The sequence below is a fragment of the Marmota marmota genome, unplaced genomic scaffold, assembly GCF_001458135.2.
Source record: "Marmota marmota marmota unplaced genomic scaffold, marMar, whole genome shotgun sequence".
Lineage (NCBI taxonomy): Eukaryota > Metazoa > Chordata > Mammalia > Rodentia > Sciuridae > Marmota > Marmota marmota.
Window position 1 is genome coordinate 35,996,910 of NW_025999842.1, and position 24,039 is coordinate 36,020,948.

General features: G+C 36.0%; 1 long non-coding RNA gene across 2 annotated transcripts in view; it reads right to left on the reverse strand.

Annotated features, from left to right (window-relative positions):
* Positions 1-22,914, reverse strand: part of LOC125613698 — a 48,062-nt gene extending 25,148 nt beyond the window's left edge. The window contains exons 1-5 of one of the 2 annotated variants that reach the window (XR_007344246.1): positions 22,256-22,914; positions 21,216-21,293; positions 7,626-7,789; positions 4,805-4,879; positions 4,497-4,552 (exon numbers count right to left, since the gene is read on the reverse strand). This is a non-coding gene — a long non-coding RNA (uncharacterized LOC125613698). The remainder of the gene's footprint in view (positions 1-4,496; positions 4,553-4,804; positions 4,880-7,625; positions 7,790-21,215; positions 21,294-22,255) is intronic. The other variant, XR_007344255.1, reaches the window with a different exon arrangement.
* Positions 22,915-24,039: the final 1,125 nt, after the last annotated feature.

Here is a 24,039-nt window from a genome sequence, read left to right on the forward strand (position 1 = left end):
TACTGGAGTGATCTTTCACTTTTTTTTCTGAATATCCTTAGAAACAATCATTCTCATAAGTTAGTTTCAGAACTGCCTAGATCCTTTATCGAAGCACCTGTGTCAATTTATCTTTAATTAGTTTAAGTGTTAAATAATTTGGCTGTATCATTAAATCAGTTTCTGTAAACATAGTATTGAAATAGAGCAAAACATATTCTGAGAATATAGGATATATCTGTATTTTATTTCCCCAATTATCTTGACTCACTTCCATTTAAGTCGTGTATAAGACTTGAGAATTCCTCTCTAGTACCAGAGGGTAGAGGCAGAGGCAGGTGGATGGGTGGGCCGGTTGACAGTTGTGATAGTTCTTGCCATTCACCATGGTAGAAGGTGGCTTAGAGCTTTATGCCAGTTGTGTGGTTTCTCTTGTCCTTCATCAACTCTGGAAATGGGTATCTCTCTACAGACATACTCCATATTTCACAAAGTCTATGGACCCCCTTTGAACCAGTTAGGCACTTCAGCATCTGGATAAAAAGGGAAGTAGAACCTTTCTTTCCAGATTCCGTGGTTTTCTCTCCAGTATAACTGGAGCAGAGCATAACTGTGTCTACCTTAAGTAATCAGAGTGTGTGTCTCCCAGATACCCTTTAATGGAGGACTTATAGACCAACTTCCACAGAGAGCCTTCAGCTGCTCTTTCAGGGTTTGCCTCAATTGCCAGGAGTGGTCTTACTTAATGTTTTAATTGGGGGCATTGATGCAGACATTGTCTTGGACATTTTGGCACCATGGGGGTCAACTCTGATAGGCAATATTTTCTTCCAAGTTCCCTATGGGGTCAGCCAAGGTTTTCTCATGCCCACACGAGAGAGACTTTCCTTCCACCCAATCTGCTTCTTTTCCTTTAAAACTCAATGTATGCCACACTCTGTCTCAGCTGGACAACTCAACCTGCAATATAAAGAAAGACTCTTTCCTTGCCACTCAGCCACATGCACCAAGCACAATGGTGATTTTTTCCACATTTATTTATTTATATGGGATGCTGAGAATCAAACCCAGTGTCTCACACATTCAAGAGCAGTGGCTCAGGTAGGTGAAGGGATGGGTATAGCACCTGGCAGGGCCATAAGATTGTAGATTCCACAGACACTGAAACCTAAGGATGGGGGAGCTAGAAGGGTCTAACAAGTTCAAGGAGTCCAGCTCTTTCAAAGAGGCTGGGTCAGGGGTTGAAAAGTTGTCGTAAAAGTGGCTGTTATGCTGATATGGCATGAGGACAGGAGGGGACTTACTTCTCCCTATAAGTAAAGTGCAACTGGCTTTAAGAGGCTGCTAGAGGACTGGGGCTGGGTCTCTTGTAGTATAGGGAGCAGTGGTCCAAAGGGAGGCTGGAAATCAGCCTGGTATCACAGAGCAGAAGAGGGTGGTCTAGGAAATAATTAAATCCCCAACAGGGAAGGACAAAGCGGTGCCTTTTCCCATAGTGGGGAAATGAGAAGCACTGACCTGGAGCTCTCAAAAAGACTTAGCACAGGTTGGCTGCCTGGAGTGGAAATCAAAACAGAAAATAAAAATGGCAATGGAAGTGAATTGCTGAGACAGCCAAGTGGAGCTTTAAGAAACTAGTCAAAAAGGGTTACTCATAAAGTATACTCCAGTGTGTAACCCCTGTCATGGGGGCATCTTCCAAGAGGTCACAGACACTTACTTCAGGTATGAATCAGCTTTAGACATCAGTTTTCCAGAGAGAGCAAATGCTTGTAAGAAAACTTCCCTTATTCACTCTCCTTTCCCTTCCAAACTGCCAAACTCAGAGAGGAAGCCATTCTAGTGATCAGGATAGCAGAAGGAGCTGGCAGACTAAACGGGAGAAGCCAATGGAGGACCCTCTCCCAAAGCAAAGCCAGCAACAGCCACTACCTGGGAGTTTCTAGGTGCTGGGAGATGATATTGCACTGTATCTTGTCTATTACTTACACTTACTGGTGACTATTTACTGGTAGACTTTTATTCTCAAGGATAAAGGCTTTGATTCTTGCCCAGGATTTTATTCAAGGAAGGGGATGGACATAGACAATGCATAGATGATGCATAGATGATGCTGTCAGATGCTGCAAATCTCTCAGCAGATTTGCAGGTGCAATGTTGAGAAAAAAAACGTTGCTGAATGAATCAATGAGAACAGTGCCGTGGTAAATACTACGGGCTGTGGAAGCTGATCCCCTGGGTTCACATCCTCACTAATTAGCTCTTTGACCTCGGGCAAGTTGTTGAACTTCTCTATGTCTCTGTTTCCTCAATTGTAGAATAGGAATAATAATAGAACCTACCTCGTAAGATTATTATAAGAATTAAATTAATCAACACATAATGAATACATAGAATAGTGCCAGACACATAATAAATGCTCTTGTAAATATAGGTTATTATGGATCTAGTTCATTTTTATTACCTATTATGCAAGAATATAGGAATATAGGAGGATTCCAGAAGATGCAGCTCATTACCATTCTGTTGGTAATGTTATGCTCGAATTCGGGACCCCCAAAGACCACCAGAGACCCAAGATCGATGTAAGCAGCAAAGAGGTGTTTATTGCGAGCTAGCTCGCTCCTCCGCACGCACACACAGCAACTGGTGACGCTGAGAGGCCCCGAGCCCAGGGTTTGCAGCATTTTTATACATTCTTTGGAGAGGGCAGGGACTTCACATACATCATAGCCTCTTTTAGCAAATCATCACACACCGCGGGAAAATCAAATAACAACTCTAAAACATGATTAACACATTCACTGGCAGGAACAAGTTGGGTAGGGGTGATTGGTCAGTACAAAAGGGGTATTCGTTTGAACTGATTGGTTTAAGCCAAGAGGGGTGTACGTGCTGAACTACATGTTTTCCCAATATGTTATCAACCACTATAAACTACTGGGAGGGTTATCTGGCATCCCAGGTATTTCCCTGTCTCATGCTGATTGGTGGCTGCTAGGGGGCTGCTATGGATCCCCACCTAGCCTGACTGACCCAGGGACACCTGGCGCAGCAGATCTCTCCTGTTATTTGTAGATAAACAACTTAGCAGGGTGGGAATATGCTTAGGAGTGCTCTGTGGGTTTTTCCAAGGACTAAGGTCATGTCCCTTCCTTGGACAGGCTTTGCTCTGAGGTAGAGGCTGGTTTTTCAGTAACATTGCAGGTTTCCTTTATTCCTTAAAAAAGGTGTGATGTTTTCAGAATCGACTGTGTGGACACTGACAGAACTCCCTAGCAGGCCCTGAAAGATGCTATTTCATTTTACATGAGGGAAAACTGGACTTGCACCAGGGCTTAATATTGAAGGCCAATTTCATGAGCTCATCAGCAGGAGGCGCTGTTCCTGTGCAAATCTAGTAGAGCTGGCAGATACGATTCAGTATTCAGGACATTGTGCTCCAAAGTGAATGTTTAATATCATTTGATAAAGATTTCTAGTCTGTATTGTTGATTCATATAGTTCGTGAATTCTTCTATCAGCTAATAAAAAATCTGTTTCAGTTCCTTGCCCACAACTTTAATCTGTGTATTTGCAATGATAGAGAAGTGAAAATCCAGAGATTTTTTTCCCCCAGCCCTTAGAAAATGAGATGTCTGAGGTTGAAAATCTTTCAAGTAGTTTCCAAGATTCAAAGCTGAATTTAAAACAAGAAATAGAGAATTTGACATTTCCTTTTTATATCAGTGAGTCATGTAATTTGTTTTTTCCTATGATCTACATACTTAGAATTTAAATTCAGCAATCCATTTTATACTATATGCAATTGAGTTAAATAATAGTTATATAAGAACAAGAAGGTCAAGTTTGTATAGCTTAGTTTTGTGTTGCCAGTTTGTTGGTCTCTGTTTTGTATATGCTTCTCTTTTCATAGAAATAATCTAAGACATAATTTTCCAATATTAGGAAAATGGCTGAGTATATCAATATAATGACTTTAATGTGTGAATATGACGAAATTATTATGATTACAGACTAGATATCACCTTATCAATGTGGAATACACAGACACACACTTAAAGTAACTAATGATGTATTGTTTGGATTTTTTAAAATGTATTTTTACCTCTATGACAAATTTTTGAACTTTTAAAAAATACAACTCAAGTTAGTGGCCTGTTTATTTTGCTTATCATATTGGCCTTTGAAATAAAAATCTAGATTGAATGAGTTTAATTATTTCTGTTTCCTAAAACTATGGTCACCTCAGCAGAAACTTCTGAAGGAGATTTGCCTGGGTAAGTTTGTTTTATACAGTTCTTTCAGGATTAGGCCATCATCTAAGTGTGTTTTGTGCTGCTGCAATAGAATACCCAAGACTGGGTATTTATAATAAAATTTTTTTGGTTTAGAACTTCTGGAGGCTGAGAAATCTATTTTGAAGGAGCCAGCATCTGTCGAGGGTCTTCTTGTTGCATTGTCTCATGGCAGATGGTAAGAAAGAGAGAGAGAGAGCAAGGGGGAGTCAAACTTACCCTTTTATAAGGGCACAAGCTGGACTTGGTGGTGAGTATCTATAATCCCTGCTTCTCTGGAGGCCGAGGCAGGAGGATTGAGAGAAAAGAAAAGAAAAAGTAGAAAAAGAAATCGGTGGAACTGTACCCATTCCATTAATGAGCGTGGAACCCCCATGACTATGGCTTTGTATAGGTTCTACCTCTTTATACTATTACAATGGCAATGAAATTTCAACATGAATTTTGGAGGGGATGTTCAAACCAGAACAGGCACCCTGCAAAGTTAATTTTCTGCCAGCTTCTTTCACATTTTGCCATATACTTACACGGAGAAACTTGTCCAAATTTCTTTTTGTGGCAGGAGTATTTGAAGTATAACAGTGGCTGTGGATTCAGTGTCTCTATATCAGTTTCATAGGATGCAATGGAAACACAAAGGAAAATATGAGAATATGTCTTTTTTAAAAATGTAAACTCAAGGAAATGTGTTTTCTAAAACTCCAAGCCTCATACACATTAAATATTAAACTATATAAGTAAAACTCTTACCCATCATACATATTCTAGGTGGGCAATAAAGTCCAAGTGATCTACTTGTTCTAGAAAAACAATCATTGATTTTATTATGCAATTTAACATTGCATAGTTATATATGAACCCAGCAGTATGTCTACCTATACCTGTAATACCTTAGCCTCTTTTTGATAATGGTTTTCTGTATTTGGGTCTGGACATTACACAATCAGAAATGAAGCTGACTCTTGAGTCACTTGCTGAGGATTCTAATGATCACTCAAGGGAGAGTGTAGTCAGAAATATTTCTAGCTTGAGAATGGAATTCTCTACAAGGAAGGGACTAGCAGAAATTTGCTCTGTAGTGCCAAGTGAGGTTTAAGCCAGTCCAATTATATGTCCAAGTTAGACTGTACATCCTCAAGAGGCCAGAGATACCAGGAGAAGAAATATGTGGCCTGAGGATTAGGGGGAGAGATTTTCCCATTATTGTCTGGTAAACTTCTCAAAGACCAATTAAGAGTACCAGGGTAGAGGAGGTTTAGAGAATAAGGATTCTCTTTGCTTTGGAGCATAACTAAAAACTCACTTGTTTTTAGTATCTAAAACTAAAAACTAAAAACTCACTTGTTTCTGTATCTCTGTATCTTTTCTTTGCCCCATTCCCTCTTGATCATTTGCTGGCTCTTTTAGGTAGGTACAATGCACTGAGAACTGTGGCATTAGACTGTGTAAGCACTATGGTTACCATACAATTTGATTTGTGATCTTTGTCTTAAATAGAGTCCTAAGTTGTTGCTGGGCACTTGACATTTTTAAATGATTCTCTGGCATTAGTTCAATTACTAATAGATAACAAGGCAGCACAAATTCTGAGTGATGGAATATGTGTAGGGGTAATTATAAAAGAGAGATTCATTTCCTAATACTTTAAGATAATTTAATTTTAGTTTATAGCAACTCTTAAAGAGTTTTATTCATTTGAAATTAGTTGTTAGCAGCTCATTAACAACATACTGAGGACATTAAACAGTGTTAGTGACCAAAATGAGCCCACCGCATTCCATTAGTGGATTGAATGAAAAATATTCATCTAATTTTGATTAATATTCCATTTTAATCTGATGTCTTCAGATGGACTCTTAATGTAATGAAGGTAAGTTCATTGAAGTTGCATAAATGGTAAAAAGAGGACTGCGTCTATGCCTGTCAGAAGTGACATCTTGGGTTAGACTAGATATCTGTAGATGCCTGACAGTTGATCCTACCTAGGGCTTGCACAGTGAATGGCTTCCCATGAGAAGCAGCATGACATAGCTGGAAGCATAATGACCTGATTTAGGAAGACCTCTTGGGAAAAACTTCATTGCCAATGGGATTTTATGAATTGGGGCCTAACTGAGGGCTGGTGAGATGGTCCAGGACATGCTGTCTATCCCAGGCCTGCCTAACAGATGAAAGCCTTCTATTTTAGGTTTTGATGTCATCTCCAAATCTGGCTGTTCAGTTACACAGGAACACAGCAACAACATTGAAAGGAAAAGAGATTTGTCAACACCTTTAGCTTACGTCATTTTCCTAGACCACATTGACTAAAGTGGGCTATGGATATTCTATGACATATATTTTATATTGAAACATTTTTATTGAGTGGTAGAGCACTTGCTTGGCATGTGTGAGGCCTTGAATCCCCAATACTACAAAATTATTTTGTTTTAAATATAAATATTTCAAAAATATGGTAAATTTATAACCTTTTTATTATAATGGTAGACTTGAAAAGAAGAAAAGTATTTTTATCTGTCATATTGTATATGATTTTTAGCCTACTCAAATGTGGTTTATTTGTACTTAAAAATTGAACTAGGAATTCATATTCTAGAGGCAACTATTTAAATATTTTTATTTAAATTTGCAGTAAAGACTTTGATATTTAGACAAATGATATTACAAATAATTCTTCACTAGAGAAACGAGAGGTGTTCAAAGTGCAGATGGTCCCCAACTTATAATTGTTTGACTTAGTTTTGACTTTATGTTGTTACAAAAGTGTACCCGTATAATCAACCTGGTTTTCATTTTCAGTATGGTATTCAATTAATGATATGAGTTATTCAATGCTTTATTATAAAGTAAGCATTGTGTTGGATGAGGTTGTCCAACTTTGGGCTAATGTAAGGACTCTGAGCACATTTAAGGTAGTCTAGGCTAAGCTGTGATTTTCATTAGGTTAGATGTAGTAAATATATTTCAATTTATATTTTCAATGTACAATGGATCTATCAGGACTTAAACCTATTTGTGAGTCAGGAAGCATGGGTATACAATTGGTTAAAAAGATTATACAAATATCTTTACCCTTTTATGAAAAGAAAAAAATGGCCTAGCTAACAGCCAGCACATATAACAACATACCATATTTGCAGAAGAGCCTTCGTTCTAGACCTCCTTTCAGTAATTTATGCCTCCCATAATGGAGGGTAACAAAGCTTATTGATTCTGTCTTCTAAATATTATTATATCTGCTTTGAAGTTTTCTGTAGGACCTATTTTAGAGTCAAGAGTCATCTTAGTCAGCTTGAACTGCTATAACACAAATATCATAGTCTAGGTTCTTGAACAACAGACACTTACTTGTCATAATACTGGAGGCTGGCAAGTCAGAGATCAGGATGCCAGCATGATTGGATTCAAGTGAGGGCTATCGGGCTGGAGAACACCTGCCTTCTGGCTGCATTCTCACATAGCGGAGGAGAGCTCTAGAGTCTTCTTCTTCTTATAAAGACACTAGTCCCACCCTGAGGATGAAACCATCATGACCTCATCTGAACTTAAAACAAAGGTACTACCTCCAAAACCCATCGTGTAAGGGGTTAAAACTTCAATATGTGAATTTCTATGGGGACACAAATATTCAGTTCATAGCAGGTACACTTTGAGAGAAGACTTTTTAAAATTTACAGAAACATTTTATATGGCTGTTTCTGTAGTTAGTTGTAAATAAATGTTTGTAGGTGTACACAACTTAGTCTGACTTATTTTCATTTAACATGCAATCTGGTAGCCAGGTGGTGGGGAGGAGACATGCAGTCCTCAGTTTTTTAATTATCACTTTAGAATTTAGGAGGCTCTGTTTTGAATATAACTGCTTTATCCTGTATTTTTCATTACCCTTTCAACTGGAGGAGCATTTCTTCTTTCTTTCCCTTCCTTTCTTTCTTCCTCCCTCTCCTATTCCTTTCCCAACCTTCCTCCTTCCTTCCTTTCTTATTTGGTTCTGGTGCTGGGGATTGAACCCAGGGCCTTGTGCATATGAGGGAAGCAGACTATCACTGAGCTACATTCCCAGCCCTTATGGAGGAATATTTCTTCTTAACTGAATTATGTTTTCCTCCCCAAAACTCAAACCATGAAAATAATGTTAAAACATATGCATGAACCAGGTATGTAAAAACTTCAAACATGATCTCAGGATATTTCTTCATGTGAAGAAATTATCCTTTCGTATCCTGAGTCCTGAACCAGAGGAATGCTTTATGATGATTCCAACAGAGAATTGTAAGATTTTGAAAACTTTCTTACATGGTGTGTAGAAGGAATGGGGATGATTGATTGACTATTTAATTCTTAATGGCTCAGTTTCTTTCAGGGATGACTTTGGAAATTGATATAATTTTTCTTGTTCCTAGTCTACAAATCAGAAAGGCATTTTTTAGTGTGTTGCATATTACAACGATATAAAAAATAAGTTATTTACTTGCAGTTTTATTTTTGTTATTCATTAGGATTTTTTAAGAGAGTGACTAGTTTGAATCTCTTCATATGGATGGCATGTTTTTCAGAATGACTGCAGATACTTTGTTGGCACTATTGAACAGGAATAAGGTATTTGGGAGTGTGCAGTTTGAAGAAGAAATTTGAAAAGTGTAAGAAGAAACATGGATTAAAGACTCAAGGCCTACTCTGGTGAGAAATCAGTATAATATGTCTTACAGTATTTGCTTATGCTATGTTAGTATCTTTATCTATGAAAAATCACTGTATATATGGAGCTGAGTATAGTAACATGCAATTATGAACATAGTGAGTTTGTATTTTATCAAAATGTTTGAAAATAATATCTTAAAGTGCTTTAAGGCATCAGTTCAGTCAGCAAAATTTCATCTAAATGAAATCAGGTTCCCTTTTCCCACATTGGATGTTTGCTCATGTGTCCAATGCAATTATTTCCCAATAAGGAAATGAGACCCACAGTTTTTGAAACCCAAATCTTCTCTGCAGTCTTTCCTGTGGATGAATTTCAAGGGCAAACTATCAGACTCTCTCTCAGATTCTACAAGATGTCTTGTAGAATATAAAGTTGCTCTTTGGTCAAAGATTCTACAATTAAACTCTCAAGTTTCTTGACAAGTTTCAAATAAATTATTATTACAACAAACAAACAAACAAACAAACAACCTCTGTCTTACTTTCTGATATCTTTTGGTTAGATCAAGAACATCAGTGTATTTGTTGTTGTTATCTGATGTAGTGTTTTTGTCCACCTGTTTCAAGGCAACTTGAATGTGGAAATCTTCCTAATATTTTCCAAAGTCCAGAAAGAATGTTAAAAAGGCAACTTCTTAAAATCAAGTGTTCCTCATGTTCAAGGCACTGTGCAAATTGCTCTAAGCAACTAGACATTCTGCTCTATGTGCCTTAATCCACTGATTGCATTTTTTTATGTTCAGTGATTATGTAATATTCCCTCATAATTTGAACCTGGCTGACTCTCTTCAAAATTAACCAAATTTAAAAAACAATGCATTCTAATTTCTTTTAAGGTTATTCTTGTATTCCTTCTTTTGCTTGCTGCATAATTTCTGGTTTTCACTGTAATTTCTAGTCTGAATGTGTTTATTCTCCTCTCTTTAGCCATCATTTCATTTTAAAAGGAAACTTTCTCTTTATAATATTCTTCCATACCTACCCCTAGATCTTGTTATTTTGTTTCTTGGCTCATATTTGTTTGTTCCAGAACTTTAAATGATCTCCAGACTTCTTGTGGCCTCAAAAGAACTACTGTTCTAATCCACAATGATTCTTCTTTTACCTACATTTGATCTTTCCATACCCTTTAATGCATTAAAAATTCCTATTATTATCTGATCTTTTATAAATTCATCAGGGTCACGTTGCTTTTTTTCCAGATCAGTAGTATCTTCCAGTCCAAGTTGTCAAGTACAGAATCACCCACAGAGATTCTGTAGTCTCTTCTTTATCCAGCATTGTTATTTCTGCATTTCTGTTTTTCTTTTCTTGGATGTGGCCCAATATTAGCTATCCTCTTTTAATATGTCTGTATTCTTCCTTTATAATTTTGACACGAACCAAATTCCATTGGTTGTCCTTATTTCTTCAAAGCTCTATGTTGTCCATTATATCAAAGCTGTTTTCTAATTTTTTCTCCCTAAAGGAAACTTTAGGACTACACACACACACACACACACACACACACACACACACACTTTTTTAAAAAGGAAAACTGATTTTTTAAAGGAAAACAATCTAGATATGATGATAATTAATATCAGAGAAGATCATATACATTTTAAACCAAAAATAATTTCAAAATAAGATATCTTTGATCAGTAGATCTTTGAAAGTAAAAACATTATTGCAATGTATGTCTGTGCTAATACTATTAGGATCACTCTACAATGAAAATTTAATCAAAGTTGTCCTGACTTTTCAATGGAATACATTATTTTTTCCCTCATGGATAGAGTTACAAAGAATCACAGAATCTTGGCTGTGATATTCAAAACACAAACCAGAGTAAGAGGGAGGCCAGAAATTGTTGGTGCATTTACATATTGTTTTTGCATTTATTTCCTAAGGGAACATAAATAACTTATGAAGGGAAACAGAATGAAGCAACACTTTTGTTCTCTTCCAGGCATAGTAAAATACAATGTCTTTATTTTTTTTCAAAGACCTATGTATTCATGCTTGACATTATGAAGTTATGAAGTAGACTGAGCCTTTAGTTGTTTACAAATGTAAGAAATGATGGTAAAAACTTAATATTTTCTGGTAGTGCCTTTTTTAAAAAAAAAATAAACCTTTAGAAAAACACTTAATAAAAAGGAGAGAAATAAATTCTCTTTATGGGTATTCCTAACATCATATGTTTTAGTTTGAAAGAATATATTTCAGCCTTATAAGGAATAGCAATATAAATAACCAAAATAAATCCTTGAGTACTTTTCCTGAACCAAATTATTTTCTGAAAATATTTCCTTTTTACAACATAAAGGGCTTAGTCCTTCTCTGGATGGCTCTGTCCTCTGGTACTGGCATTAGGGTGCTCTGTTAAGATGATGATAGTGTTCTACAATTAACATTCAATGGTTGGAAAAAATATATATTTTTAGTGGAGTTTGGAAATTCTTAATTTCTATAATTTTTGTCTAACATAAAGCTCTGCCAATAAATCAACTCAATCAACATTATCAATGAAATCAGCAAAAATAAATAAAACTCATTGTTTGAGTTCATATTCATTTATTCAATAAATTTTTATCAACATCCTGCTAGGATAAATACTGTTCTAATCACAGTAACTAAAAAAAAAAACTCGTTGAACTCATGAAGCTTCTAGTAGAGGAGACAGACAAAAATTAATAAGTATGTAACTAGGTGTGTGTGTGTGTGTGTGTGTGTGTACACACACATAAGCACTTAGAATAATGACTAGTATGTGTTAGGCACCAATAGATTTTTTTTGTTTGTTTGTTGTTTTACAAAAAATGATTTTATTGAAGTAAAATTTACATAAAATGTGGAAGACAGAAAAAAGCACCCCGAAATATCTGTCTTAAATCCTCAGAAGCTGTTATTGTTACTTGACAAGGGTGATTACAGGTAGAATTAAGATGGCTTATCAATGGACCTTAAAATAAGAGACTACTCTGGATTACCAGGATGAGCCCACTGACATCACATTGGTTCTTTAAATATGAAAGAGGAAGACACAGAAGGCAGTGTCAGAAAGATATAATGTGAGGAAGACTTGACTAGCTTTTGTTGGCTTTGAAAATAGAAGGGATTCATGAGTCAAAGAATGTGGGAAAGCTGGCAAAAGCAAGAAAATACGTTTTTCTTGCTTCTGGAAGGAATCAACCCTGCCAACGTCTTGGTTAAGTCCAATGAGACCTGCTTTGAACTTCTGACATCCAGAATTGGAAGTAATATCTCTTTGCTATTTGAAGTCACTAAACTTGTTGTCATTTGTTACAGCAGCAATAAGAAACTAATATATACATTAAATTTTATAGACCTTAAGTGTATTGTTTGCCAAGTTTTAACAAATATCTTTATCCACGTAGTCAATGAAACTATAGATATTTCCATTCCTAAGAAAGTTCCCTTATGGCCCCTTCTAGTCAAATGACTCTTGGAAGTGGATTAAAATTAGAATTGCTGGGCTAGGGCTATAGCTCAGTGGTAGAGTGCTTGTCTGCACATGTGTGAGGCAATGTGTTTGATCCTCAGCACCACATAAAAATAAAGCTATTATGTACCTCTACAACTGAAAAAATATTTTAAAAAATTAGAATTGCTCTTCTATTTTCTATTAGATTAATTTATTTTAACCTGTTCGTGAACTTCATATGAATGAAATCAGAAAGTATTTATTCTTTTGTATGTGACTTCTTTCTTTCAATATGCTCACTTTGAGATTCATCTAAATGGAGTCTACCAGTTTTTCAATACTTTGTATTGCTTAGTAGTACACCATTTAAAATACACTGCCAAGTCAGATCAGGACTATGCCTGGAGCTCACTTCTGTCATAATGTATTGGTCAAAGCAGTGATAGCCTCCACCAAGATTCAAAAGGGTGAAGGAAATGATGAGAATAGCAAAGACCCTCTTATGGACTGAATTGTATCACCCTACCACCAATTTATATGTTCCCCAGGTATCCCAGAATGTGACTATATTTGAAGATAGGGCCTTCATAGAGTTATTTAAGTTAAAATGAGGTCCTATGGGTGCATCTTAATCCAGTATGTCCTATTAAGAAGAAGAGATCAGGGACAGACACTTACACAGAGGAAGACACAGGGAGAAGACAGCTGTCTAAGAGCCAAGGAGAGAGACCTCAGAATGAAAATGACCCTGATGATACCATGATTTTGGACTTTTAGTCTCCATAACTATGAAGAAGTCAATTCAGTTGTTCAAGCCACTCAGTCTGTGGTATTTCCAGCAGCCTTCAAATGAATGCAGATCCACTATAGAAGATGGGATGTTATTATTGTGGCTATATATGGAAAACACAGTCTCCTATGGTTAGGTCTAAGCCCTCTACCTTCTGTTGTTTTTCTAGTTGTCCCATCTGCTTTGTTTTGGTTTGATTTTAGTCTTTTTTTGTCTCTCCCGTCTTCTTTTTTGGTTTAACTGATTTTTTTTTTAACAATTTCATTCTTCATCCTTTTAAGTTCTAAATTTCTTCTTTTCTTTTGGTGTTTGTTCTAAGGAGTATGTTATATATCCTTTTTTTAAATTTTTTATTGTTGGTTGTTCAAAACATTACATGTTTCTTGATATATCATATTTCACACTTTGATTCAAGTGGGTTATGAACTCCCATTTTTACCCCATATACAGATTGCAGAATCACATCAGTTACACATCCATTGATTTACATATTGCCATACTAGTGTCTGTTGTGTTCTGCTGCCTTTCCTATCCTCTACTATCCCCCCTCCCCTCCCCTCCCTTCCACTCTTCTCTCTCTACCCCCTCTACTGTCATTCATTTCTCCCCCTTGTATTATTTTTCCCTTTCCCCTCACTTCCTCTTGTATGTACATTTGTATAACCCTGAGGGTCTCCTTCCATTTCCATGCAATTTCCCTTCTTTCTCCCTTTCCCTCCCACCTCTCATCCCTGTTTAATGTTAATCTTCTTCTCATGCTCTTCGTCCCTACTCTGTTCTTAGTTACTCTCCTTATATCAAAGAAGACATTTGGCATTTGTTTTTTAGGGATTGGCTAGCTTCACTTAGCATAATCTGCTCTAATGCCATCCATTTCCCTGCAAATTCTATGATTTTGTCATTTTTTAATGCAGAGTAATACTCCATTGTGTATAAATGCCACATTTTTTTTATCCATTCGTCTATTGAAGGGCATCTAGGTTGGTTCCACAGTCTTGCTATTGTGAATTGTGCTGCTATGAACATCGATGTAGCAGTGTCCCTGTAGCATGCTCTTTTTAGGTCTTTAGGGAATAGACCGAGAAGGGGAATAGCTGGGTCAAATGGTGGCTCCATTCCCAGCTTTCCAAGAAATCTCCATACTGCTTTCCAAATTGGCTGCACCAATTTGCAGTCCCACCAGCAATGTACAAGTGTACCCTTTTCCCCACATCCTCGCCAGCACTTGTTGTTGTTTGACTTCATAATGGCTGCCAATCTTACTGGAGTGAGATGGTATCTTAGGGTGGTTTTGATTTGCATTTCTCTGACTGCTAGAGATGGTGAGCATTTTTTCATGTACTTGTTGATTGATTGTATGTCCTCCTCTGAGAAGTGTCTGTTCAGGTCCTTGGCCCATTTGTTGATTGGGTTGTTTGTTCTCTTATTGTCTAATTTTTTGAGTTCTTTGTATACTCTGGATATTAGGGCTCTATCTGAAGTGTGAGGAGTAAAGATTTGTTCCCAGGGTGTAGGCTCCCTATTTACCTCTCTTATTGTTTCTTTTGCTGAGAAAAAACTTTTTAGTTTGAGTAAGTCCCATTTGTTGATTCTAGTTATTAACTTTTGTGCTATGGGTGTCCTATTGAGGAATTTGGAGCCCGACCCCACAGTATGTAGATCGTAGCCAACTTTTTCTTCTATCAGACGGCGTGTCTCTGATTTGATATCAAGCTCCTTGATCCATTTTGAATTAACTTTTGTGCATGGCGAGAGAAAGGGATTCAGTTTCATTTTGTTGCATATGGATTTCCAGTTTTCCCAGCACCATTTGTTGAAGATGCTATCCTTCCTCCATTGCATGCTTTTAGCCCCTTTATCAAATATAAGATAGTTGTAGTTTTGTGGATTGGTTTCTGTGTCCTCTATTCTGTACCATTGGTCCACCCGCCTGTTTTGGTACCAGTACCATGCTGTTTTTGTTACTATTGCTCTGTAGTATAGTTTGAAGTCTGGTATCGCTATACCGCCTGATTCACACTTCCTGCTTAGCATTGTTTTTGCTATTCTGGGTCTTTTATTTTTCCATATGAATTTCATGATTGCTTTCTCTATTTCTACAAGAAATGCCGTTGGGATTTTGATTGGCATTGCATTAAACCTATAGAGAACTTTTGGTAATATCGCCATTTTGATGATGTTAGTTCTGCCTATCCATGAACAGGGTATATTTTTCCATCTTCTAAGATCTTCTTCTATTTCTCTCTTTAGGGTTCTGTAGTTTTCATTGTATAAGTCTTTCACCTCTTTTGTTAGGTTGATTCCCAAGTATTTTATTTTTTTTGAAGATATTGTGAATGGAGTGGTTGTCCTCATTTCCATTTCAGAGGATTTGTCGCTGATATACAGGAATGCCTTTGATTTATGCGTGTTGATTTTATATCCTGCCACTTTGCTGAATTCATTTATTAGCTCTAATAGTTTCTTTGTAGAGCCTTTTGGGTCTGCTAGGTATAGAATCATATCATCTGCAAATAGTGATAATTTAAGTTCTTCTTTTCCTATTTTGATGCCTTTAATTTCTTTCGTCTGTCTAATTGCTCTGGCCAGTGTTTCGAGAACTATGTTGAACAGAAGTGGAGAGAGAGGGCATCCCTGTCTTGTTCCAGATTTTAGAGGGAATGCCTTCAGTTTTTCTCCATTCAGAATGATGCTAGCCTGAGGCTTAGCATAGATTGCTTTTACAATATTGAGGTATGTTCCTGTTATCCCTAGTTTTTCTAGAGTTTTGAACATAAAGGGATGCTGTACTTTGTCGAATGCTTTTTCCGCATCTATCGAGATGATCATATGGTTCTTATTTTTAAGTCTATTGATGTGGTGAATAACATTTATTGATTTCCGTATATTGAACCAGCCTTGCATCCCAGGGATGAATCCTACTTGATCATGGTGCACAATTTTTTTGATATGTTTTTGTATCCGATTCGCCAGAATTTTATTGAGGATTTTTGCATCTAGGTTCATTAGAGATATTGGTCTGTAGTTTTCTTTCTTTGAAGTGTCTTTGTCTGGTTTAGGTATCAGGGTGATGTTGGCCTCATAGAATGAATTTGGAAGTTCTCCCTCCTTTTCTATTTCCTGAAGTAGCTTGAAAAGTATTGGTATTAGTTCTTCTTTAAAGGTTTTGTAAAATTCTGCTGTATACCCATCCGGTCCTGGGCTTTTCTTAGTTGGTAGTCTTTTGATGGTTTCTTCTATTTCCTCAATTGATATTGGTCTGTTTAGGTTGTCTATATCCTCCTGACTCAATCTGGGCAGATCATATGACTTAAGAAATTTATCTATGCCTTCACTATCTTCTAATTTATTGGAGTATAAGGATTCAAAATAGTTTTTGATTATCTTCTGTATTTCTGAAGTGTCTGTTGTGATATTGCCTTTTTCATCCCGTATGCTAGTAATTTGAGTTCTCTCTCTTCTTCTCTTCGCTAGCATGGCTAAGGGTCTGTCGATTTTGTTTATTTTTTCAAAGAACCAACTTTTAGTTTTGTCAATTTTTTCAATTGTTTCTTTTGTTTCGATTTCATTAATTTCAGCTCTGATTTTAATTATTTCTTGCCTTCTACTTCTTTTGCTGTTGTTTTGCTCTTCTTTTTCTAGGATTTTGAGATGAAGTATGAGATCATTTATTTGTTGGTTTTTTCTTTTTTTAAGGAATGAACTCCAAGCAATGAATTTTCCTCTTAGAACTGCTTTCAATGTGTCCCATAGATTCCGATATGTTGTGTCTGTGTTTTCATTTATCTCTAAGAATTTTTTAATTTCCTCCTTGATGTCTTCTATAACCCATTGATCATTCAGTAACCTATTGTTCATTCTCCAAGTGATGTATGCTTTTTCCTTCCTTCTTTTATCGTTGATTTTCAGTTTCATTCCATTATGATCAGATAAGATGCATGGTATTATCTCTACTCCTTTATACTGTCTAAGAGTTGCCCTGTGACATAATATATGATCTATTTTTGAGAAGGATCCATGTGCTGCTGAGAATATATCCTTAATTCATTATAGCCTGTATAGGATCAATATTGTACCACTAATATTTAACATACTTATAGCAATATAAATTCTTTTGTACTTTATTATACATTTTTCTTCTACCTATATTATAGACATTTTTTTCCTTGTAAGCAGTCAATTGTCTTTTTAAAAATTTAGGAAAAAAAGAAAATAGACTTTTATATTTACCCTTATACTTAACATTTTTAGAGTTTTTCATTTCTTCTTGTAGATCTGACATTATATATAGCATTTGATTTCATTCTAAATAACTTTCCTTAATATTTATAAAGCTTTGGTTACCAGAAAGATTACCTCAGTTTTATTTTATCTGACAAAAAGTATGTGTTTTATCCTCATTTTTGAAGCACATTTCCACTGAATACAAAATTATAAGTTGACAGGTTTTAAAAATTTGTATGTTAAGAGTTAAATTGTGTCCCCCTTGTTACTTTCTAAATTCGTATGTTTAAGTCCTAACTTACAGTCTCCCAGATAATGATTCACAATGCCCTTATTTGAAGATAGGGTCTTTACAGAGGTAATCAACTTAAACTGAGGTCATTATGTTGTCCTAATTCACTATCTAGTGTCCTTATAAAACAGGTAAATTTGGACACAATAACATGCATAGAAGGGAACCAATGAGAACAGGCACAGGGAGAAAATGGCCACCTACAAATGAAGGAGTGAGATGCCTTGTGCTTAGCAAGTATCTGAGGCACCATAGGTACTATAGGGACAATATTCTGCCTCCTCTGGTTGCACCATAATGTGTGAATTTCAAACTCTCAATAGCTCCAAACTCCTCTACTTCCTCCATTTACTGAGTTCTTCCACATCTGTAGGTTGTCAGGAAAGTGTTCTGAGGAAGAAAACTGTAGCTCATGTGTGTGTTTCTTGTCTTCTGAGCATTAAAACCAGTGCTCTCTGTTATTCAACACCTAAAAATATTCCCTACAATTTCTCCAGTTCCATTGTATTTATGGTGGAAGAATAAGTTCAATAGTACTTGCTCCATCATGGCCAAAAGTGGGAGTTCAATACTCAATACATTTTTATGCATAAATGAATGAATTTGACTTTGTGTTCCGAATATTCACTATAAAACCTAGCACAGCTGGTATTTAATCAATGCTTGTCAGATAAATTTCTAAAATGTCAATGAAAATCTATTCTTAAGCTCCTTTATTGGTTCTCTATAAATGTAGAAGATAGGAAAGCAGAAGTAGATGAGGGTATTGAGTGTTAATATAGTACTTCTTAAAATTTCAGTTTTCTTGACCTCATGCAAACAGAAAGACATGTTTCTATTTCTTGAGTTGTTTTATTGGTAAACTATGAAGAAGATTGGGGGGCACTGCACAATGCAGATTACTTTCTATGTAGAAAGAAAAATGATATCTCTACTAAACTTGGCTGGGAAGAAAAAACCATGGTGTTGAGATCAGAAGATGAAATGCACACAGTTTCTTTGAGGAATAAAAAAGTGTCTTGACAAGAGATTTGGATCTTATTTGACTGTGGATGCCATTATTAGTTTTCTAAGAGGCTATGTAAAAAGAGCAACTTTCTATCTTTTTTAGAATTTTTCACCTTATTTTCCATGAGGTTTTTTTTTTTTTTTTTTTGGTTTTACCAAAGCCCAGCTGAGGAATCCTTCTGAGGAATCCTTCTGCATTTGTGATCTATAGGTCCACTCCATGTCATCAGCTAGGATGGTTGTCAGTACCCCAATTAATCCTTAAGGATAAATCTGCCTCTCTAACAGCATGGTGACACCACACCTTCATGCTTACAGACTATAATGTCTAATTCTTCAAGTTATAATAAGGATAGTGCTTCCACTTCTTTTCAAATTTGGACTCTCAATAGGATATCCATTAAGAGAATCAACTGTGATTCACTGTCACAGCTTGCATGCCCACTTTCTCCCCAGTAATGCCTTTATTCCCGTTCTCTGCGTATTCTTTGTAGACAAATCTGTGTTCTCGTTTACCAGAGAAATAGCAGCAGAGTTAAAATTTGCTGATGAATCATGTGACCTCTTATAGTACAGATTTTATTGACTGTCATAATAGAATCATGCAGATCTGCCAACTGCCTAACACTTCCTAACACTTCCTCCTTCAGAGAATTAACTTGGTTCAAGACTCTGGAAAGCAAGAAGATGAATAAGATATTAATAAGATTGATTTATGCAAAGTAAGTCACAACAATGAATATATTGTGCATTATGCAAACCAGAGGCAATGCCCTTCAGAACCAGAGTCACTTGAAATGTTAATTACATTGTTATATAAAGAAGTACACAGCAGTGATGATGTCCCATATTAAATATCTAATCTCAGGACTCTCAAATAAAAATTGTAGTTAAATATTTTTAAAGCAATTTAAAAAAAAACCCCACAACTCAATGTTATAATCTTCTGTGTATTTCTTTACTTAACAAACATGACAAGATCACAAGTGATAGAAAACAGCTGAGTGCATTTGACATGTGCCTTTCTGCTTCACAACACACCTTATATGCCTAACGAGGAGATAACCTTTTCTGTTATAATACGACTCAAATCACAACCCACTGGGAAATGAGGCAGCCACTAATGCACAGCTGTTAGATTTTGCGTAATAGATTCAGAATAAAACGTCCTCTATTAGGCTGCTGCCTTTTTGTGAAACAGAAGTGGAATTGCCTACAATAAGAGCATTGATGATATTCTCTTACATTTACTTAATGATTTATAATTTACAAAGAATTTTGGTTTTAGAATGACCATGGCTACCACTTCTTTACTGCCATATGCATTTGGGCACTTTGCTGAGTACCTTTCCTATACTTTGTTGGCTTAAGCTTTACAACAACTCTGCATGGTAGCCAACATTTTCCCGATGAAAATACTGAACTTTTTGGGATTAAGTAATTTAAATAGGGTCATATGACTGGTTCGAGATCACAGCTATGTGCTTCAAAATCAGTCATTAAATACATTTTGTACTGCCTGGTTTGATGCTCTCAACAAATATATTCTAATGTTAAATGAGGATAACTAACTCCTATCCAGCTTCCAATGTGTTACAAACTATTTATGATTTGAAAAAATAATACATTTGCATAAAAGGAAAAAATAGAAAAGGCTGTTTTTATCTTCAGTTGCTTATGTTATTCTCTGTATCTTCTATACCCTCAGACACTATCACCAATGAAGGAGCCCACCATGATTTAGCCAGTCCTTGTTGTTCACCAGCCTGAAAATCCTCTTGGTCACTCAGTCAAATGATTCAGTTCTTCTATCATAGATATTTCCGTGTGTGTGTGTGTGTGTGTGTGAGAGAGAGAGAGAGAGAGAGAGAGAGAGAGAGAGAGAGAGAGAGAGAGACAATGACAGGATGCAAAAAGGGCCATGCTTGAAAGATCACAACCAAAGGGAGAGATCAGGTTTCTGTGTTAACAGTGTTAGCTCCTCTAGGCTTTTGAGTCATGCTGGAATATTATGCAGATTAAGTTAATCATTTGTTCATTCATTCATTTGGTAAGTGATCACAGCTTGCATGCCCACTTTCTCCCCAGTAATGCCTTCATTCCCATTCATTCATTTGGTAAGTGATCCTATTAAGTGATCTATAATAGGCCTTGTATTAGATACTGGAAATACAATGAAAAATACAGATATATTCCTTACCCTCACAGAACTTATAGTTTAGGAGGAAAATAGGTATTTCTCATTGCAATATCATTTGAAGAAGGAGATTTTGAAAATAATGACAAAGCATAAGTCAGAGACCAAATAATTAAATTAAATTAAATAGTTTCTGAGAATGGTGGAACATTGCCTCCCAACTTCTGATGTTTTCAAACATGTTGGAAGACAAGAATTTGTGTAACACCCAGCATGTCTCACGTTGTGTTTAATTCTCTGGATCACTACTGTGTGCCTTCACACTTGCTCTCCGTTTCTTCCCTATTAAGTCTTACCTGACTGGTGAGTCGGGGAAGAGAAACCAGCACCCGCAGACCCATGCCTTCCATTCCCCTTCTCTGTGGGACTTCTCTCTGTAAGAAATGTATGCTTTTGTCTCTCCACCATGCTATTAAATTATTCCAGGCTTGCTCTGCTCTCTGGAAAGGCCTGAGGATTTCAGTCCTAACTGAGACTGGGTGGATGAAGCTGTTTAATCTGGGTTGCAATATTAGAAACACATGATTGCTGCACATTTAGCCACATTCTTCCACATCAGCTTAAAGAATAATAAAGCTGACAATATATTCCCAATCTTGTTTTTTATATTATTTTTCAAATGCTTCAAAGATCCATTGGGTGGGGAGATAAAGGTGTAAATTATTGTGATTCACTTATAGTTTAATGGTAGCCATCCTAAGTACTGATTAAAACAATTACTTTTAAATATCTCTACTGTAGAGGAGGACTATAACACATAGAATTATACTTATAACCCAGTTGTCAACATGATTACTGCCTGTTATTATATTTTCTATAGCAATGTCATTTGAATAAAAGTAGTCCTGGAATAAAAAAGTTAGGAAATGGTTCTATATTCAATTATCAGTATCTAATTTCTCTTCAACATTTTCTACATATGTAATTATTAATAGTAAATTTAATTGTGGCTCATCACAAATGAGTTGTCCTTTTTTACATGATACTAAGCCTTGGAGACTCATTTCACTTTCATACATAAAAATTTATACATACAGAAAAATTCACAAAATATTAATGCCAAACATTGAATTATCTCTAGATATTTACTCTTTCTTTATCAGTGTGTGAATTCTGATAAAGAAAATAATGTGATGGTGTTTTAAACATGTTTGTTGATTTTTTTCAAGTGCCAATGAAATCCAGGAAGCTTTGATATCAGCCCAAATTTTAGTTTTTTATTCTTATCTTAGAAGCACAGCCCTCAGAATGCAGTTGATGATCAGGACACTTCCCAATGTGTGAATTGCCTCTTATTGACCTCCAGGGTGCCATTGAGACTGCTGTTTCCTCTTACCTTGCCAATCTCTGTCATTACCAGTGCCACTCCATGCATGGGCAGGTGTAGAGGATTCGCACAGAGAGGCTGTTAACTTGATGACATTTCCTTGGGAACTTAGGAGGCTGCAGGAAAAAAAAGAAATTTAATCACCTTTATTTCCTTCTTATTTTGAATGATATGAGTTATATTTTCATAGATGAATCTTCCAGTCTTTTCAACTCAGAGCTATAGCTTTGCTCGGTTAACTCTAATAGAAATACAGTCAGCCCTTCTGCTAATCAAATATATGTACAATTTTCACTTCCTAATATGTTGTTCTTTGGTTCGTGAAATTATTTGTTTAACATTTATTATTAAGGTCTTTACCAGGTTCTGGGAATGCACAAATGAATAGGAAATAGAATTTTAATAGAGTGATAAGCTATGAAGTAGATTTAGGAAATAGATTTGGGAGCACAGTGCTGAATATAGACTGCGAACCATGAGGAAAGACTTCATGATAAAGGAGGTGGGGGCAGGTTGATCTGATTTCATGAGAGACTAAAGCTAGGAAAGACAAATGAAACTGAGACAACCTCTCTGTTTGGTAACTGTTTATATCTTCTTGCTTGTTTCATTCTTCATTCTCTCTGAAGTCTGATTTTTAATACCTAAGCAGGCATATTGTAGCAAATGGCTACACTGTAATTCTTTCAAGTCCAGAGTTTTAAGTGCTTAGAGTTGAGGTGTCTCAATTATGAATTTCTGGAACAGAGACCTATATGATTATCCCATCTGAGGTCAATGTCTGTTCTTGTTTTAGTTACATGTAGCTAGTTTGCCCTACTGCTCACTTTGCAGGGATTGTGAAGACTGATTCTCTGAGAAACAAATATGAACAGGTTCTAAAAAGTCAGGTAGAATTGGTGGGAAAAACAATTTCAATTTCTAACAAGTGTATATGTGTATGCAGGGTATGCATATAAAACTAAGTTAATTTGTAAATTTCATGTAACATCCTCAAAAATGCAGCTCTACTCAAGTGGATTTAGGATTTAATTTTGGAATTAAGAACTCAAGAATAGGAAAACTATGGTTTAAATTATTGGTGCAGTGTCTCATTGATTTCAGATTCCTTACTCAAGAATGTAGCTGATTACAGCCAGGTAAATTATACACTGTGCAAATAGCCCTGTGAGTCTGTGCCAAAGATATTCCTCTTTTGCTTCTGGTTCTTTTATCATACCCCCAAATGTCTTCTCAAAGCTTTTGTTTCAGCCCAGGTGAAATCTGTTACGCTTGTTGACCATTTAAGACAAAAATGAACTCTTCTTTGTTCTAACACTCGCTAACACTGACTGAATTATTTAGAAAGCTGAAGCATTCTGTCGGGACTATCACCATTTTAAAAATCATTTATTAAACCCCAGAATTGTGTAGAAAATATTCTATTTTGGATTTATGACTATTGATATTTATTATTATAATTTAGCAATCTAGTCAGAAAGAAATGTAACTGAGAATAAGAAGACTGCCTTTGTTTGGTAAAAACCCTAAATATGAACGTAAGTGGAGAAATGCCTAACATTTTTTTCTGTCATGTTTTATAGACACATGTGGTTTGCAATTTTTCTCAGTATTTGTTCTTTAAAGTTTAAATTATTAGGCATAGGCAACAAGAAGAAAGAGTACATTTTCTAGTCCTCAATCCTTCCAGTATAATGTGACTATAACTAATTTCCTATGTAAGCTCTGGGAAAATTTTTTTAAAAGAACATCTGTCCTTTTTTTTTTTATATCAGGGATTGAACTTGGGGACA